At 36.5% G+C, this 16,258-nt stretch overlaps 1 protein-coding gene across 2 annotated transcripts in view; it reads right to left on the reverse strand.

The window, feature by feature from the left end:
* ST8SIA4 (ST8 alpha-N-acetyl-neuraminide alpha-2,8-sialyltransferase 4) overlaps positions 1–16,258 on the reverse strand; it is a 100,667-nt gene that overhangs the window by 13,317 nt on the left and 71,092 nt on the right. The gene's annotated exons all lie outside the window — the stretch shown is intronic.

A 16,258-nucleotide genomic window follows, 5' to 3' on the forward strand; every position in this document is an offset into this window, starting at 1 on the left:
ATTTAATTTACTCTTGCTGGTATTTTAGAGAGTAGTGGTGTTAATAGTAGGGAACATATTCATGCCTTGAAATCCCGAGTGACAATATTTAGTGGTGGGGAAGCATTGGAAAAGCTGGTGTTGCCTTACTTTTGGCTATGTGTTGCTGAACAAACCATTTAAGCACAGGCTCACTTGAGTCACCAATAAAATGAGATTCTTAATGCAGTATTTGTAAATGGTAACCAATAATCTGAATTCTAGTTAAGAAGCATGATAGTTCATCCAGCCTAATTTAATCACCTCTGTTTTGCTTGTTTTATTCTACCTTAGTTGATGTAATATGCAGCATTTCTCATAAATCACCTTCTAGAGCCACTGAAAAACACAGAGCTTCTTTTTCAATTCCTACAACACCTACAACTAAAGGTCTCAAAACCTACACTTTCAAATTCATAATAAATTTATTTTTGGTTATCCATAAATTATACAGTGACTTAAAACCTGAAAAGCAAAACTAATAAAATAAGATGGCTTCTGGGTGGGCTTTTGGTACACCAGCTCTGGACACCTACATACATTGGTATTGGAATGACAGATGGAGTCCTGGTTCCAGGTCCAAGTCCAGTTTTCTGCTTTTCACATCCCAGGAGGCAGCACCTGCTACCCATGTAGAACACCTGAATTGGGTTTTCAGGTCCTGGCTTTTGCCTGGCTTATTCCAGCTATTGAGAGCATTTGGGGGCAGAACCTGCAAATGGAACACCCCACCCCAACCTCTCTTTCTTTCAAATAAATAAAAAGTAAAAAAAAAAATTAAAAAATTAAGAAAGACTTGTTATTTAATCTTATTCAGAAGCAAGAGAATAATGTTACAGGAAAATGGGATCTTCTTGAAAAGAGAAAAATTAAACAAATATAACCAAATGTTATTCTCTAGACTTTAACATGCAAGAATCCCAAATAAAATTAAAAGGATCTCTACAAAACTGCAAAAATTATTCAAATCATCATACACTGGTAGACTTTATTGAAGGAGAATTTTTAAAAATTCATCATAAAGAAATGGATTTTAATTTTATTTAAGTTTATTTAAGTTCTCAAAGATAATGCCTAAAAACTTTAATTGATAAATGGAAATGTCCAGCAAAAAATGAAATTGATGTCATAACACAAGTTTTAGTGACTTTCTCTTTTAACTCAATTGAGTTCTAAAAGAAAAAAACTGGAATTCATAATCTAAACTTCCTAACATGTAGTCCAAGCACACACTGAAAGACTAAATGTGTACTTTGAAAAGACCATTGAAAACAGAATAAAAGGTAAGTTTCTTTTGGTATAAAAAATCCTGAAAACAAGGCATTCTTTCTTCATAATGCATATTCTCCATGAATTTTTGAGGTACCTTAGCACTTCTATGATCTCCACCCTCCCTAAGCAAATAATCCCAGCAAAAGTATAGTTTACTATGACAACCAAGTAAAAACAACTCTTTTAGTGGTCTGGTGATCTCATTTTAGCTTGATTTGGAGCATTAGCAAACGGAAATGCTCAGTTTACATCAATAAGTCAGATTTCATCAAGGTCCCCCATAGGAATTGTGCTAAAACCTATTTCAAAAAGCATAAGGGCCAGCTAGGGTGATCTATATTGAATTCCATAATGTAAATTTTTGCTAGCAAATTTTACAAACTAAACATCAGAGACCAGAGTTTTCCTCTAAGCCCAGAAAAAGAACAAAATTAAGAGACCCATAGGCATGTTCTAAGTGACACATTAAAGCTTTTCCAAACTAACAGCATTTGGGGAGGTGAGTCAAATTTAGATCATTACTCTCCATTTTTATTCCTGCCATACAGGGTCAGATGCTAAATGGACTGCTCATCTAGACAATTGCCTTGTTCTGGACATAACTTTATCACTCAGTAAAGGGCTTTCCAACACATATAAATTAAGAAAGAGCTAGGCTGGAGCTGTGGCGCAGTGGGTTAAAGCCCTGGCCTGAAGCACCTGCATCCAATATGGGCGCTGGTTCTAGCCCTGGCTGCTCCTCTTCTGATTCAACTCTCTGCTATGGCCTCGGAAAGCAGTGGAAGATGGCCAAGTCCTTGGGCCCCTGCACCCACGTGGGAGCCCCAGAGGACACTCCTGGCTCCTGGCTCCCAGCTTTGAATAGGCGTTATTGAGGCCATCTGGGGAGTGAACCAGTGGATGGAAGACCTCTCTCTCTCTGTCTCTACATCTCTCTGTAACTCTGCCTTTCTGTCTTTCAAATGAATAAAATAAATATATTTTAAAAAAAGAAGAAGAAGAAGAAGAAGAAGAAAGAGCATTGCAGTGGAAAACAGGCTGTGGGATCTGAATTCCCAAGCTGAGCTTTCACTAGAAACACTACTGCTACAATTCCACTTCTCATGATTTTTTTAAGGGAATAATTTTAACTTTTACCTTGAAACTTTGAAGGACTACAAGGTCAGATACAATATTTTTCATAGTGTTAGATATTAACAAGCCTGGTTTCCTGCCTCCTCTGTATCTCCATCTGTATTTGGTGAGATGACACTCAATAGAATCAATATGAATTTTTCTTTCTTTTTAGTCTCATTATGAATACTTTCAACATATGTCTGGGTAGAATCAGTTGATCAATAAGCCACATTTATAAAATGGTTGCTCAATGGGAGATTATTATTACAGAGAAAAATTTAAAAAAAATAAAATTCTTATTCTTTCCAAGAAATAAGACCACCAGCAATATAATTAAAAAGCCAATTACATTATCAAATATACTATTCTCTGCAATAATCAACTGAAAATATTACTATAATATTAGGCCATGGTGGAACCAAACAGCTTGAAAGTTTCCCTTATTATGATACTTCTAAACTTATTTAAAATGTATTAAAGAACAAAATAGAACTATTTCATTACAGCATATATATAATTGAAATTGAAATGTAGCATATGTCTAAATTTAAGAGCTAAAGCTCTAAAACTATTAGAAGAAAATACAGTAGCAAAAAATTTGTGACCTTAGGCCGGTGCCGTGGCTCACTTGGTTAATCCTCCGCCAGTGGCGCCGGCACCCTGGATTCTAGACCCAGTTGAGGTGCTGGGTACTAGTCCCGGTTGTTCCTCTTCCAGTCCAGTTCTCTGCTATGGCCCCGAAGGGCAGCGGAGGATGGCCCAAGTGCTTGGGTCCTTGCACCCGCACGGAAGACCAGGAGGAAATACCCGGCTCCTGGCTTCGGATTAGCACAGCGCTGGCTGTAGGGGCCATTTGGGGAGTGAACCAACAGAAGGAAGACCATTCTCTGTCTCTCTCTCTCTCTCACTAACTCTGCCTGGCAAAAAAAAAAAAAAAAAAAAAAAAAAAAAAAAAAAAAAAAAAAAAAAAAATTGTGACCTTAGGCAGACTTCTTGGATATATTTTCAGACAAGACATAAAAATGGATAATTTTTACATGAAGAGATGCTCAACATCATTAGCAGTCAGGAAAATGCTGGTCAAAAACCATGATGAGATATTATTTCACATAAACTAGATTGGTTATAATAAAGAAAATCAAGTAACGAGTGTTGATAAAAGTACCATGGGATTAGAACTCATATATATTGTGGTGAGAAAGTAAAATGGAAACCAATCTGGCTGTTCTGCAAAAAGTTAAACACAGAGATACCATACTATACAGCAATTGTACTTCTAGGAATACACTAGGAATACCAAACTTGAGTGGGGCATCTATCAGAACTAGGCTTTCATAATGACCTTCCATATCCATACTTACTGAGTCTAGTTTTAGCAGAAATATGGCTAAATCAGCCTATTGCACATCTGACCACCCCTGGTATGCCATCAAGTTCCCCATCTCCCACTGTGAAGTCCAAGTCACTGCTTATTTCCCTTCCATAACACTGAAGAGAATGGAGAAATATATTTATATATCTGCACAAAACCTTTACACAAATATTATAGCAACATTACTGTCCATAGCCAAACAGAGAAAACAACCCATGGTTTCATCAACTGATAAATGGATAAATAAAATGTGATTCTCCATACAATGAGTTAGCAAATGATAACTAAAATGTATACTAATTCACACTAGTACAAGATAAACCTTGAAAAGATTATGGTAAGTGGAAGAAAGCAATTATCAAGAAAAGCACAGATTACCTAATTCCATTTATGTGAAATTTGGAATAGGCTAATCTTTTTAAAAAAATAATTTTATTTAAGGTATACAAATTTCATGTATTTCATGTATACAGATTTAGGATACGTCCAACGTTACTCTCCCTCCAGCCCACACTCCCACCCGTCTTCCTCCTTCCTCTCCTAATAAGATGAACCCCACACTAAACAATGAGTTCAACAATTAGTAAGAAGAGAGGAAAAAAAAAAAAACCTGTTCAAGGTTGTAAACAATCATGGAAGCTACAGAAAGTTAATTACTGTTGGCCAACAGCTATAGGAAAGAACCCAGGGGAAATTGAGAATGAATGAATGCAAATGGATATGGGGTTTCACTTTGGATGAAGAAAATGTCCAAAAACTTGTAGGAGAGTTACACAACTAGGTCAATGAACTGAAAACAATTTATTTGTACACTTTAAGTGTACAGGCATTTATATGTAACATTGGTAGGGAGATCAACTTCTGTGTTAAACATTACTTTATTTTAATGTTATTAAATGGTTCCCCAAATTTGAAAATCAAAAATAGGGAATCATAGCCCTAAATAAAGTAAACAATAAATTCTAAAATGAAAATTACACGTATGTGTATGTGTATGTGTATGTAATGTATCTACATATATCTATATATTATGCATTTTTATAAATATGTTATATACATTAGTTATGTGAACCATGTCATTTTATAGCATTCCTTAAAAGTAAGAATTGGAAACAAATAACTCAGAAGTAAGAATGAAACTATTCCTGATTTGTTGAGCAACTGAACAGCTTTGATACAATGAAAACCTTTAGGCCACAGAATTGAGCCAGCTCTCAGTGTGAGCTCCGCCTCTGCTTTGAAAAGTGGTTCTTCTCATGTCTGTGTTTCAGGTTTCTGATCTCTAAATCTGGGCTAAAATATCTTTCTGGAATGCTGAAAGAATTCAATGATGTCATACAAGTAACAGTTCACTGTCACTTATGAATCTGTGTCCAGATGAAATTCAATATAGCATATAGATGCAACATAAAATAAGAATTTCAGTCACTGCACATTTGTACATGAACACTCAGCTTGACTACTGAATTCAAGGTCAGTTTAGTTTATCTCTTCTTTTTGCATAAAGAATTTAATGAATTATTATCTGCTTTATACAACTAGGGTTGGAAGATCAGCTGGCAAAACAAAACACAACAAAAAAGAAGCAAAAAATCCAACACTTGCTTCTTCTGCACTTGATAAATTTTAAAAGGCAAGGTGAAAACGATTATGACACATCTGTCTAGAATGTGAACCATACATTCAACTTAACATAGCAATCGTGAAATTCACATAAATTTGGAAACACTAAGAAGATCATTTATTTCCTAGAATTTGTGTTCCCTTAGCTACAGTGATATAATAGGAATTCAGGAATCAGAGTCACGAATTTTTTTTTTTTCAAACTCTTTGAATAAGAATATAAGTTGATAGAGATAATTAGCCCAGACTTCCTAACAATAAATTTAAAGAGGATGAAACATAACTTTCTTTAAAATGAAAATGAGATTTAAATGGATTTTTTGTTGTTGTATTGTTCAAGAAGAATATTTCCATATAAAACATCTCCAATCAGTTGTTTGATGATTGGTTCTATTGGGGGAAAAAAAATCTGAAGACAATCTGTGGGAGCTGGTTTACAAAGCTTATGTACAGTGTCCTTGACCATCTGTTTCTCTCTGTTAGTACATTAATGTAACATTGCTTTGTATGCTGACTCAAGCTGCATGTATGAATTCCATAATGCATGAGTTATGTGTACAGTGCAGAAGGCAAGAGATGGATCTAGGGAAAAGATTCCCTAGAAAGCTTCTGGCAAAGACTATAGACTACTGAAGAATATATTATATTGACATATTGGAAAAAGAGAATTTCAAAATATTGAAGAATCTCACACTGAATCTCTAATGATGTGGCTTACATAACAAAACACCTCCAGAATGTCTACATTGCTATTTTAGTGGTCAACCTTTGAAATGAGGCAGGTAAGGGAAATTCAGCACTAAAGGCTGCCCATCCTTAAAACTGATGGGGACTTTGTGAGCAGTCTTTCATGTTGTAAAAGGCACGAAAATTCCTTTGCACTTTAGGGCTAACAACTGTGTATCAAAGCATATTGAAGAATTCAGGGACTATTTTCTATTTCTAAGCAAAATTAAATTATAGAATCTAAGGGGGAAATAAGGAACCAATATAAGATATTCCAGTTAGTTGCTCACTTAAATGAGAATATACACCTATTGTGTTCATCAAGTGGGTGCCTACAGGCAAATAAGACCTTTAATCAGTTATTAGAATCAATGATTATTCATAAGGAAGGAGAAATAGATTCTGGAGAAGTAAAAGTAAAAGAAGCATAATAAATATAGCTGTTTTTTATTAGGTTCAAATCATATTGTTTAAGAGCATGTGATTTTATAGTTTGCAAATTAGGGAACTGTTAAAATAAGAGGCTGGTCTATGATTTCTACCTAATTATATTTTGTAATGGTAACGTTAAACTTTCTAAATCAGTGATATTAAAATGATGCAATGAGCACAAAAATAAGTGCACTAACAGCTGTTTTTGACAGTTCACATTTTGGTTATTGGATTCTTTCTGTAACATATGAAGTTCTCAGTATCTCAAGTACTCAAGAATTTGGAGTGATCTATTCCAGACCAATTGCCAGTCAGACAGGAGTCACACATATTAATTTTAAGAAATATGAGGTTACTCAATAGGGTTACTCTCTTTATTGGAAAATTATCAGATCAGACATAGACTGAAGGACAGTGAGTGGATTTGACAATAAATGACCTCTTTGCAAAGAAAATATATTGATTAAAATGGTATAGCAATGTATAAATAAACATACATTTTCTAGCTATAGAATTAACAAGCATCATAGGTAGATATTTCTTATCATGTTTTTAAAAAAGACTATTTAATAAAATTGTGATTTATAGAGCTTTCCTTAAAACTGTCTTGCCAGTAAGAATCAGTTGGAGTCAACTGTATCTGTGTGAAAAATACAACTGTATTTTATATAATTGTATGAAATATGAATCAACTATTAAACACTTCCTTGCCAGGAGAGTGGTTCACTATCTATTTCCAGAGTTCTGGTTCTTTTGAATCGTGTTCCTACCACACACAAACACACACGACCTCATGATTGGTTTGGAACAACATCCCTCTTTCAATAGGGTTCTATAGACTAAAGAAATTAAAATACATCAGAATGCTAAGCGACAATATTCTATTTTTTTATTGTTGCCCACCCCAAACATTGTCCCTATTCCTTGTGTCTTGTCTGTATTTAAGAACTAACTACATATTCCACTGTGGGAAAACATTATTCCTTTGCAAACAGAAGTTCTATGTAAGTTTCAATTTCCAGTTGATTCATCAAAACAAAGCTGGTTCAGAAAGGGGAAAAATTACAAATTGCTTACATCTGTTCAACCTAAAACATTATTCATAATCTTCTGCTAATGATGGCTAAGCCATCTGGGGAATATGATAGGTATAGAGGGGGAAAAAAAATCTGTCACAGTGCAATAAAGAAATGAGATGTGTGGGGCAGTCTCAAGGTTATTTCATAGTTCAGGGATAACTTTCAAGTATTTTGGACATACAAAATCTAAATTTATATGCATGAAAACTATAATCTTTTATCCACTGAGTAGTTTAATACAGCAACCATGAAATTACTTGATAAATAAATTAATGAGTAATTGGAATCAAGAGTTTGTGAGATAAGCAAGTGAAAAAAATATAGTTGTCATTAGGTGACAAGATATTTCATTCTTATTAATAAAATAAACTTCTGTTAAATATGTTAGGTAGTATATGAGAATGCATCAAAACATTTGTAGAGGCCGGTGCCATGGCTCACTAGGCTAATCCTCCGCCTTATGGCGCCGGCACACCAGGTTCTAGTCCCGGTCGGGGTGCCAGATTCTGTCCCGGTTGCCCCTCTTCCAGGCCAGCTCTCTGCTGTGGCCAGGGAGTGAAGTGGAGGATGGCCCAGGTCCTTGGGCCCTGCACCCCATGGGAGACCAGGAGAAGCACCTGGCTCCTGCCATCGGATCAGCGCGGTGCGCCGGCTGCAGTGCGCTGGCCGCGGCGGCCATTAGAGGGTGAACCAATGGCAAAGGAAGACCTTTCTCTCTGTCTCTCTCTCTCACTGTCCACACTGCCTGTCAAAAAATAAAAAAAATAAAATAAATAAATAAATAAAAAACATTTGTAGAAAAGTAAATTAAAAGATAGCTTATTTTATGTGAAAATATTTGAAATTCATATACTAAGGGTCTTTGTGGAGTTTGCAGGAAATGCATTATGAATAAATTATGCATTTCAAAATTTTTTGCATTGAAATAAACTTATGTTTTAATTCCATATATAATTATATGTTGTAAATTGCATTTACATATGCAATACATAAAATAATATGTAAATCAGCTCCAATAATATATATAAATATGTATCTCTAGCTTGCTATGCAGATATATATAGAAACACATGTTCCATAGATATATATCATAGTTATATAAATGTCAGAAGAGGTAGGCATTTGCTATAGTAGTTAAGACAGCCACATCCCATATTGGAGAACCTGGGTTCAGGTCGCAGATCCATTTTAATTCCAACTTCCTGCTAAGGCATATCCTGGAAATCAGTGGTGATGGTCCATGTAGTTGAATCCCAGTTGCTCACATGGGAAGTCCAGATTGAGATCCTGGTTTTTGGCACTAGCCTGCTCCATCTTTGCCTTATGTGAGCATTTTGGGAGTGAATCAATAAACAGAAGATCTCTCTCTGTCTCTCTCTTTCTCTCTCCCTCTCTCTTTCTCTCTTCTTCCCTCCATCCCTCCCTCTCTTTGTACTTCCCTTCCAAGTAAATGAATGAATGTATGAATACATAAATAAATGGCAGAATACACAGTTGGTGATATTTACTTAAAAAAATAGTAATTTGTGATATCAACTTGCTCTTTCATTTTAGTGCTAGTTAAATCAGGTGTTTCTCTCATTTTCATTTATGTTTCTAGAGGAAATCTGTTTGTTGTCATTGTAGGTATATAACATTCCAGATAAAACTGTAAGAGTAGTCATCTTTGATCTGAGATTTATTGGAACCCCAGTTTTATCAACAATATGCTAAACTCAGAGTAGAATATTATGGTGCAGTGGTTCAAGAAGCAACTTGTGGTGCCAGCATCCCTTATTGGTGCGCCTATTCCTGTTGCTCTGCTTCTCATCCAGCTTTCTGTTCATGTGCCTGGAAAGGCAGTGAAAGATGGCCCAACTATTTGGTTTCCTGCCACCCGTGTTGGAGACCAAATGGAGTTCCTAGCTCCTGGTTCCAGACTATTGTGGTCATTTAGGGAGTGAACCAGTGGATGGAAGATCTCTCTCTGTCTCTCCCTCTCTCTATTTCAATTAAATAAATCTGTTTTTTTTTTAAATACTAAATTAAATAGTGAATTTGGTATATGAACCTCCTTTCTACTTTGCAAAACTTTATATTATAAAGTTAAAATAAAAATAAATTTGCTACCATACTGCTTCATTGCCACTCATTTGGGCACATATGAGGAATGTGTTATTTAATTTCTTATTAAGAAAATGATTATACAGTCACAAATCTTAATCACTGGGCTTCTCTTAAAGTTAGTTTTACAAGTTAACAGTTTTTAAGTTCTATTATGGAATTTGTGTCAGTATTGATAATTAACAATAATGCTGAAAAAAATCAATGTCAAAGGTAGAAACATAGAATAATTCTTTTAAATTCAGGTTTTGAAAACCTCTCTTTTTCATATAATTTATTGAAATACCTTGGAGGATCTATAATAATGCTTTTTTTTTTTCATTGAGAAAAGCAGATAGCAAATCCCTCTGTTAAGTCTGTATGGCTTTCAAATGTTCTCTGTGTTTCTCAAATATAGACAAGGAGACAGTTGCCTCCAGAAAATGCTCAACAATCAGAAGATAAGAAGAGGTCCTGGAGTCACTTCTACTCATCTGCATATTTAACATATACCATCCTGCCGGAAAAAAAAAATCACATTTCTATGTGACTGGAGCTGTACATTTGTATTCATTCCACCATGGAAACAGTTGGCATGGTTTTCTCTGGAGACTTGTGTATCTCAGTGACAGCTGCATTGCCACAATATGCTGAAGTGGCTCATCTTGACAGGTCATATCCTGGATTTCAATTCTGAGTGGCAGCTGGGATGCCAGAGAGTTTTCTCACAGTGGGTTGGCCCTGTATTTAATCAGCCTTCTCTAGCTTCAGTGACAAGCTGCACGTGTGGCCACAGGCAACTCTAGGAAGTCCAGGTTGCACCTTTGTTACTGTAGTGCCTCCCTAAATAGCAGTGACATTCATGGTGGCAGACGCTGCAGCTCCACCAGCACAGTGCAGAGTGCCATTTAACATCACAGATGTTCTGAACTTTCCTGTAGCACGTTGCCCTGATGACCTGAGCAGCATCGGCACCATGTACACAGTGGACAAAAAATAAGAACTCTGGTTAAGTCATTCAAGATTCATCTTGAAATCTGTATCCACACTGATTTATCTATACACATACAGATGTATATACCTAAGCCAGAATGAAACACTTGAGACATCTCACCAAAGCAGTCTTGTGGTTGCAACTATGTAAATGTAAGTGCACTCCTTTTCACACGAAAGCAAATTACCTGTCCTAGAAGAGCCCTTGCTTCTCCAGTGGCAAGGAGTGGGGATGAGGAGAGTTAGTTTTCACCTCTGGGGTTTATTCCTGGACAGGACCAGCACAAACGGACTACCTTGCAACATCCTGCAGATCTGTGGGTGATTCACGCTAACAGGAGGAGGATTGCCCTCAGCTTTTCCCAGAGCTCCTTTGTGCCAGGCAGCTTTTCAGCACATTCGCCCAGAGCACCTGAGAGCAGTCTTCAGTGCACTTTTGCAGGCTCCAACCTCCACTCTTCCCTCACTGTGGCCTCAAGAAGCAAGGGTCCTTTGAAAACCTCTCCAAAAGCAGCTCTCAATGAAATCCATCATTTTTATGTGAGGTGGAAACATAGGTAGAGTTTAAGATTTCTAAGCACATCTTCACGAAAAGAACTCTTGTACCAAAAGCCTAGATTGTACCCTCAATTTTCTCACTTATAAGACTCCAGAGACACCTAGGGCCACTTTCCCTGATGAAAACTGAACTTTCTTTGTTGAAACTCCAGGCAGAAAGGCTCAAAATTCTAGAAGAGAACTGATTTGCACAGGTTGCAGAGGATGTGGAAAATTGTTGGACTACAATCATTGGATCAAGTCAAAAGAGGTAAAATACTGCTCCCTATTTGAGCAAGTATTCAGTTCTTTCAAAGGTCCAGTTTCCTATCAAATGTTCTTAACAGTTAGGAGATGGAAAATTTTCACTAGGTTAATTATTTTACAGACAGCCAATCTGGAAAACAACCAAATTGGAAATGACTGGGAATTCTGAGGCAGACAACACAAGAGCACTTCAAAAGGTTTGTAGAAAAATGGAATTAAAAAAATAAGTTGGCGTTAGCACAAAAGAATTTCATGCATACCTTTTTTCATTTTATTTGTTTTCCATTAATTTTTTATGACCTCTCATTTTTGAGCCCAACACCAGGGACCTATCAATAGAGTATGGACCTAGGCATTTGTGGCTATAGGAGTATCCCAAGCCACCACATCTGTGCTTTTGAACTGTGAGTATTCTTCATGTGGAAGCACCAGTGTGTGCCCATGCCCTCTCTCACCCCATGGGCATGTTCTGACTTTTTGGGATCACTGCCTAAGAAAGCCCAGGGAACATGTGAAATTGGGGTGGGGAGGGGGTCCCTGCAGAGCTCTATGAGACAAGCCTTCTTCCCTTCCAAGTTCTCTTTCCTTTCAAAAAATTATCTTTAGGCTTCATCTTCATCTCTCTTCTTTTTCCCCCTCTCATGGGTTACAAATGTAAACTCAATTATTTTTTCAAATATAAGCACGCACACACATTTTTCAAATATAAGCACAAGCACACGCATATGCTCTCTGATTCATTTTGCTTTGATGAATCTTTTCCACTTAATGGAACTTTTCTTCCTTTCCCTTTACTGTATTTTAGAAGAACAAAGAAAAAGTAGAAGAGCAAATGGTACTGGCAGTGATACATGTATATTAGCAGAAAAGAGAGTTGTAAGTTGAACAGAAAGACACAATAAATTACTTGTATCTAACCACTAAAACATTTGGCTACCCAGGATATTCTTTATGATTACCACATTTCTACTTAGCAACATATTCTCCTCTGGGAAAACTGTTCTTTCTGAAGCACAATTAAATACCATAAAAAATATAAACTCTGTATTATTTATGCTGCATTTGTAAGCATGCAATCACTCCATTTTTTCGATCTTTGGCCACAAATGTGAATGCTGCAGAGAAAGTGTTTCTGTAGTCCAGTCTCAAAGTTTAGCTATCATTTATAAAATTATTAGTATTTAGGAAGACTTGTTCCAAGAGACAAACAAATGAAAAGCAGTAGCACTTAACAAGACATACTCTTGTGCAGTAATTATGTACACACTCTATGGAGTCTGACTATTGCAGTTCAAAGCTCAGTGCTACCAACACTGTGTGAGGTTATCCTTATACAGGATACTGAACTTTATTGCATTACATTGCATCTTCAGTATAATGGGGATGATATTGAATTATAGGATTGTTATGGAATCTAAACAAAGTCTGAAAAATGCTTCAAAAATGTCTGGTACATACTTAGCACTGTACTATTTATTATTGAAACAGACAGCCAATAATTTCTTATTTGGCTTCACATTTTGGAAGATCAATCCATTTCTAAGTAATAAATGTATATGCAGCAAATAATTATGAAAACAAGTATTTTATTCTTCTAAATTCTGGGTATTCATTCAAACCCTCACAATTACTGTTTTATGTCTTATAAAATCTCTATAGGTAATATATTGTAACAGGCCTGTGAGTTTAGGCAAGCATCCAAGGACATGATATCAAGACTGACAGAGAAACTGTTAGTATTATTTAGTCAAAGATATCCATTTGAATAGCTGAAATTTATTTGTGTATATTTGTATCTGTGTGAATTTAAGTGTATTGGCATGCATGAAATATATCTGTAAGTGTAACTAAAATAATTTTAAAAGATACAAACAAATCATGTCTACAGAGGATTAAACAATTATGTCTATATAACTACAGTTGTAGGTCATTTCAAATATAAACATTATATCTTATATATTTGCTTGGTTATAGCTATATATAATGCTCTAATAAAATTTACCAGAATGGAGTATGAACCTTGCATTCATTCATAACATTTGCATATGTTGTTTCTCAAACTAAATCCCACTGTGCATACATGTAGGACTTGTATTAAGTGTCCAGTGACAACTTTCTTTAATAGAATTACTTGAAATTCAAATTGGTGGTTTACCATGGTTATTAATTATACCATACATTTGTCTACATAGATCGATTTTGTAATGATTTCTTCTTTCATTTATTGCTCCTTTCCAACAGTCACTTAACTTTGAGAGTCTTCTATTCACCAGACCCTGTTGGTAGTGAATAATCTTATACAAAGACAGAGTCCCTACACCAGTGCAATGGACACTATCTACCCCATAACCAAGGGTTCCATGAGCTGTTTATAAGGTCAGGAATGGATGGTATAGACTGCTTTGGAGGTCCTAGATCAAGAAAGGTCCAAAATTTAACAGTACAAATGGCTTTATAGGGACCGACTCTGCAGCACAACAATACCAGCATCCTATTGGGACACCAGTTAGGCTGCTCCACTTCTTTTTGTTTTAAAAATGTATTTATTTATTTATTATTTGACAGGTAGAGTTATAGACAGTGAGACAGACAGAGAGAAAGGTCTTCCTTCCGTTGGTTCACCCCCCAAAAATGGCTGCTATGGCCGGCACTACACCGATCCGAAGCCAGGAGCTAGGTGCTTTTTCCTGGTTTCCCGTGCACTTGCAGGGCCCAAGCACTTGAGGGCCACAGCAGAGAGCTGGACTGGAAGAGGAGCAACTGGGACTAGAACCCAGAGCCCATATGGGATGCTGGTGCCACAAGAGGAGGATTAGCCAAGTGAGCCATGGTGCTGGCCCCAGGCAGCTCTACTTCTAATCCAGCTCTCTGCTAATGTGCCTGGGAATCCAGCAGAAGGTGGCCCAAGTGCTTTGGTTCCTGCACCCACGTGGGATACCTGGAAGGAGTTCTTGGCTCTTGGTTTCAGCCTGGCCCAGCCTTTGCTGTTGCAGATGGAAGATCTCTCTCTGTTGCTCCTTCTCTCTCTCTCTCTCTCTCTCTCTCCATAATTCTGCCTTTCAAATAAATAATTTTTTAAAACATAGCATTATACCTCAAGAAATAAACCATTTTTCAATTCTACAACTTCCTTCCTAGAGTTTTGTATAAATGTTTACTATTTTTTGAATTTATTCTTCTCATCCTAAAATAGAAACTTCTAAAACCTGTTTGGTGTGATGACTAAGTGACAAGACAAGTGTTCAATACACTGAGATATTTTTGTCATTGTCCTTCCTGTGTAGACACACAGTTCTTCTCCAGCAGGTCTCGCTACCTCCATCCTGCTTCATCATATACATTCTTCCTTCACTCTCTGCCATCCATGCTCTACACTTTAAATTCCACTGGAGTTGGAAGCTACTTCTTAGCTAACGTATTCCTAGATGGGCCAGTAGCAATCATATGTGAGGTGAGTCCCCCAAATTCATTCTATTTAAAGAAAATTCATTTTGTGACTTTTGTTCTAACTTTTAGATAATTGGGAGCTTGGGTATGGGGAACAGATAGGTGCGTGACATAGGGGTTAGTTCATGATGGGAATATATACAAAATGAAAAATATTTGAGATCATTCCCAGAACCTAAAATCATACTTTATAGTAAACATTGTCTCTTGAAAATACTTGGAATTTATAAATAAATTCTAAAGAGAATCTACTGTAATTAAACACAATTTTTAAAAACCTGTCTGGGGCCAGCACTGTGACTCTGTGGGGTAAAGCCCTGGCCTGCAGTGCTGGCATCCCATACAGGCACTGGTTTGAGTTCCACTGCTCTGCTTCCAATCCAGCTGTCTGCTATGGCCTGGGAAAGCAGTAGAAGATGGTCCAATTCCTTGGCCCCTGCATCTGCATGGGAGATCTGGAAGAAGCTCCTTTTTCCTGGCTTTGGATAGGCATAGCTCTGGTCGTCGCAGTCATTTGGGAAGTGAACCAGTGGATTGAAGACCTCTATTTCTCCCTCGGGCTCTACCTCTCTCTGCAAGTCTGTCTTTCAAATACATGAAATAAATCTTTAAAAAAAATCTGTCTGAATATGCTGCTATCCGTAACAGAGACTTCACATTTGGATAAGTTAAATGTGTTATATTCATTTAGACTTAAAGTAGAAGCTTTAACACAAATCAATTCACACTTTAGATTTGTTTTCTTGTTTGTTTATTTTGGTTTTGGTTTCTAATTTACTCCACGTAGACTAGTTTTTCTTTTGCAACTCTGCTGGGGCATCACAGTTGTTGCAATTGTAACTAAAATGTGACACAGTATATCTGGGACATAAGGCTGAGGGGAGCTTTCTGCTCCTTAAAAATATTGAAGATATTTCAGTATCACAGATGTTTCATTTTCAAACGTGCTTTGGACAACAGAAACTGTAATAATAAGAAAAATGATTCGAGATCCCAGCAATGAAAAGAAGGAAATTGTTCTTATTTTCAGAGTTTGACTCTCTTTCAGGTAATGTAGGTTAGTGCACTAAAATATATTGCAACAGTCTAAAAGTGTCATACACCGCTACCTAACGTCCACATCTTCTCTCTTCCTTCTCTTCTTGCTTTTATTGCTCTGCCTTAGACCACAATTAGTTTGTACAAAGATCAACAAACTGTCCTCTAAAATATTGTTATAGGCTGCAGTTCAGTTACCTAACAAAACACCAATTTTATATAAGCACAACAAGGTATTGTCACTTCTTGCTCAAAA

This window comes from Oryctolagus cuniculus, chromosome 14, assembly GCF_051225735.1.
Source record: "Oryctolagus cuniculus isolate XC-2025 breed Fujian yellow rabbit chromosome 14, ASM5122573v1, whole genome shotgun sequence".
NCBI lineage: Eukaryota > Metazoa > Chordata > Mammalia > Lagomorpha > Leporidae > Oryctolagus > Oryctolagus cuniculus.